The following is a 4,965-nucleotide window of genomic DNA, read 5'->3' on the forward strand; positions in this document are numbered from 1 at the left end:
ACCTTCGAGTTCATAAAAGGAAGGTAGTCTGACAAGCAACTTCATCAGATCAGGTTCAGCCTTTCAGGTACCTAATAAGAAATAAAAACATATTCGTTATGTGGCAACTTGAATACTAACAATGACTGGATCGGCACCATGGCGCCTGCAGCCGCCTCTCTTCGCCAAAAAGCAAATCCCCACCGAGAAGGCCGAGCCGTGCGGAGCGGGCCGTGAGGAGTGGCGAAAAGGGGAGAGATCGAAGGACCGGAGGTAGCGATGGTTTCCACAGGCGACCTTGTCCTCGGTGGCAGTGGTGGCCCCCCTGTAGTCGGCTCGGATCATAGACGGGGGTGGTTGGAGACGGCGGGCCGATGCGCTCAACGGCGAGATCCGGCAGGCAGCGTGTGGTGGAGGGAGGGGAAGGAGGCGGCCGCGCCACGGATGAACGCTCTATTCCTGAATCGTGAAACTTGTAGTAATAAATGAGATAAGAGTACTTGATCATCAATTCTAAAGCTGCGGTCTTGCTCACAACCTTGGATTTCTTGGTGAACTCTATACATCCACTACAAGACAGTGTCTAGTTTCAGTTATCTGAACATGAGTACTGAATTGATTCAGGCAAGATACGATTGTCAAGAAAAAAAATATAGTAAAGACTGTTCTAAGTTTCTCTCACAGCAGCATGAGGTTCTTAACTGTGCACTTTGCCTGAAGCTGAAACAAAGTTGCAAGATAGGAGTACATTTTTTTCCTAATCCTGGATATTGATAAACATTGCATGAGATAATCCTGAATATTACAACTTGTAATGATCAATGAGACAAGAGTACTTGATCCTTAATTTTTAACCCATCATCTTGATCATAACCTTGGATTTCTCAGTGAAATCTATACATCTATCATTTTATATTACCAACAAACACCTAATCCTGACAGTTACTATAGAAAAATAATATACAGTAAATGGTAACTGTACGAACACCTAATTCTGAAAGATACAACTTGTAATGATGAATGAGATAAGAGTACTCAATCCTCGTATTGGTCAAAACCATAGATTTCTCAGTGAACTTCATTTGTCTGTCGGTATAGTATGTATTTCCAACAAAGACTACACACAACAGTGTCTAATTCAGTTATCTGAATAATGTCTACTGATTTCATTCAGGCAAGCAACAACCAAAAAAGTTGTGACAACTAAATTCAATCTACAACTTTACATCAAAAGGTTCAAACATTTGTTCTAGGAAATGAATGCAACCTCGGAGTTTAGCAGGAAACGAAATATAACATCACACACTGTGATTCTTTAACATGGTTCTCCTCTCAGTACACGTATATATCAATCAAAAAGGTATTTTGATTGATTCATGTGCCTACTAACATGCAGACTGCTTGCCTACAGAGACAAGATGGGGGTGAGAGAGAAGGAGGGAGAGGGATATGGCTTACCACCTACAGCGGGGATGAGGAAGAACCTGCAACCGCAACAACTTCTCTTTGGCCGGGCCCCTTCATGCATGCAGAGCAGATCGGAGGGAGAAAACTGACTGCATATATAGACCACACACACGAATCAGATGTGGAGATGAAGAAGGCCGGAAGAAGAGAAGGGATTCATGGCATACCCTTGCGGAAGTTGCCGCTCTTGCTCTCGGAGGAGAGGAAGATGCTGCGGATCCTGAGCTCGGTCACCATGGCCGCCCGCGGGCTAGGGTTTCGGGCGCGAGCAGGGAGGGATGGATGGGTGTGGAGGTGAAAGGAGGAGGGCGCGGTGGTGGCGGCGGTGGTGGGAGGAGGAGGACTCCTCTGCCGCTGTGTGGTCGTGGTGGCGCCAATGCGGGAACGCCGGTGCGGATCTGATCATGGCCGGCGGCTGGGATGTAGGCGGTCGGCGCGGTGAAGTAGGTGGTCGGCATCCAGTGGAGGGAGGCGACCGGCTATGAGGGGCGAGAGGTGGCCGGCGATGGGGAAGGGAGGCAGCCAACGCACCGGCGGCGGCGGATGCTCGTGCAGGAGGGAGGGTGAGATGCGTGAATCGGGTAGGGATCGTGGAGAGGCGTGCGGGGATGGTTTTCTCTGCACTGTAAAACCAGTGGGAGGGGGACGAATAAAAACCGGCGAAAAAAACCGACGAAAAAAACCCAACGAAAATAGGAGGTGGGAGCGGGGGAATTGGAGGTGGGAGGGAGGATGAAAATAAATCAGAAGAGGTAGGACGAAAATTAAATCCGAAACGCGACCTACCAATTAAGACATTAGGAGTAAAGATTTACGGGCTAATCAGGAATTGGATGCGAGTCCGTTGAAGATTGCCCGTGTGTAGTATTATTGTACTTTGTTTGCTTTGTATACAGTACATTGCATCAGGAGACACTATCAGGAGGTTAGAGCAACTCCAACGCGCCGACTCAAATGAACTATAATTTTCTTCGTTTTTTATTCGTTTAGATCAGGCCGGCGAACGCCCACGACCGTTTGTCCATTTGGTTCGGCGCATGAGCCTAACGCTAACCTGGTCCATTTTGACGGCGCATGGGAAAAAATACCAAAAATATTTTAAAAATAAAAACAAACAATAATTAAACATTAAAGCCGGCCACGAAGACCGACGAGAGTCCACGCGTCCATATTACATTAATTAAACATTAAAGAAAGCTAAACTACGAGGGTGGCGCGCTGCCCTAGGCGTCCTCCTCGTTGACGTCGGGGCCGGTGATGTCGATCAACGTCGGCGTAGGGCTGGCCTAGGGGAACGCCGTGTTCCAGACGACGGCGATGTCGGCCCCGGGATGTGTTGCCGCAGGTTGTGCCGCCGCGCCCTGGGCCTGGCGCGCCTCCACCTCCACCTCGCGCTGCTCCTCCTCGGCGTCGCGCTTCAGCTGCTCTAGGTACTCATCCTTATGGCGCTCCTCGGCCAGCCCCCGATGGCACCATTGCTCGAGGTATGCCACCTCCTACACCTCGTATCGACGGGGTGCTCACCCACTTGCGCACTACTCCATTCAGGAGTAGCGCTCAGGGGCGGAGCTGGGCCTCGGGCACCCAGGGCCTAGGCCCGGGACGTGGAAAATTTAGCAGGCTATAATTATATATGTTTGTCTACAGGTCAGGGTGCAGCCCAGCGAAAGAAAGAAGGCCCAAAACCTTATAGGTTGTATGTCTTGCAAGAAACGACGCTCGCACGAGGCAACCCACCCCACGATCTAATCTAACTCGCACGCACGCACAGGAGACGTCACGCAGCGTTGTTGCTGAATAAAAGGAGAATACAACGCCCGCGCGGCCGCCGCGGACTCGCACGCACGCAGGACGGCTCGATCGATCTCCATACTCCAGCGCTGACGCCGCCGTCCGCCGTGGTCGCCCTCCTGTCCTGTGCATCGTTCGCCCGCGTGGCGCACCATCCACTGGCTGGTTCACTGTTGGCTGCCGCACCTTATATTTTCTTTGATGCATTCCGTGTTTCCCTCTTCGATGCCTTCTATCCGTGTATAAACTGTTTCAAACTGAAATTTAATTGAAATGGTATGTGTGTGTATGTATCCAGTTATATATCTAAGGTATTGTTGAACTCAAATTGATGTAATTGCTAATTTCACTTTATTTGTAGAAAAAAGGATGAAATTTTTATCAGCGGTGTCTACAACAGGGTGTCTACACCTATCATTTCAGATGAAAGGAATAGGATGAGTGATGACTTGCTGTATTTTGAGCCAGATGTATTTGCAAGTAATGATGATGATATTCTATACGGCTTTTAATCATATAGGTCTCACAAAGTTCTTTTACCTCGTTGAAGTGGTAATTTTTTAGATTTGTATCAGTGATATCACTCGATGTTTATGCATTTTCTTATGAAATGTTGCGTTTGATGTCTTGTAGGTGTTGGCTCTTCTTCCGCCGTTGATAAGATTATGCGAGGGACTGATGAAGAAAGCCATTGATCTGGTACTCTTTCTTATCATATATTCTCTTCGTCTCAAAATAAGTGACTCACCTTTGTACTGACTTTATACTAAAGTTAGTACAGTACTTTACTTGTAGTTTTTCATTTTTATCTATTTTGTTGTATCGATAAGCATGGTGAAAAAAATATGAAAAACTACAATTGAGCCATATTTTGTATGGAGTATCTTTTGAGGTAGATAATAGGCTTATGGGCGTTAAGTGTTTCCCTCATGGTGAAAAAAATAAATAAGCCCAGGGCTTACTCCAATCTTGGCTCCGCCACTGGTAGTGCTCAATAGGGGTCGGCTCCGGCTCAGCCTTGACTGGGGACGGCGGGGCCAGCGGCGGCACGATACAGTCGCCGGCCGCGGACAGCGCCATGGCATCCGCCATGCGTGCCTGGTACACCTCCTCCCTGCGCCGCCCGTCCTCCTCGCTCTCCCAGAGGACAGCCGCCATGGCCGCCTGGTAGGCGGCTTCCGCCTCTTAGTCCTCGCCGCGAATGACGATGGGCGGCGGCGGGGAGCTACAGGAGACTTCGCAGATGTTGCGTCGCCTGGCCTCTTCGTGCTTGAAGGTAAACCAACGCACCCAGTAGGGCGAGTCGGCGTTGTAGGCGAAGTCGCGGCGCTGCTCCACCGTCAGCAACGCCTGCAGGCGCCGCACCTCCTCTGCGTGCGCCCTTGGCGATCGCGGCGCCGCTGACACTGGGATCCTCTTCGGATCCAAGTGCCTGTCGTGCAGCAGGTGACATTGGGGTAGGGGAGAGGGACGCGGTGCTACCAGTGCCATTTCGCCTAGTGCACTAGCACGTTCACGTGGTGTCTCGGCTGACGGGAAGACCCCGACAGAGGCGGGGGCCTTGCCCTTGGCTTTGCCGTTGCCGGAGAAGAAACCCATTGTGTCGGTGGCTAGGTGGCTAGGGTTGCCGCCGACGAGGGAGCAGAGGGTGGCGAGATGGGAACGAGGGGCTTCTCGAAGCGGATGAGGACCCCCCCCCTCCCCCCACGCTTGGCTTAAAAAAAGCCG

The sequence above is a fragment of the Triticum dicoccoides genome, chromosome 2A (genome assembly GCF_002162155.2).
Source record: "Triticum dicoccoides isolate Atlit2015 ecotype Zavitan chromosome 2A, WEW_v2.0, whole genome shotgun sequence".
Classification (NCBI taxonomy): domain Eukaryota; kingdom Viridiplantae; phylum Streptophyta; class Magnoliopsida; order Poales; family Poaceae; genus Triticum; species Triticum dicoccoides.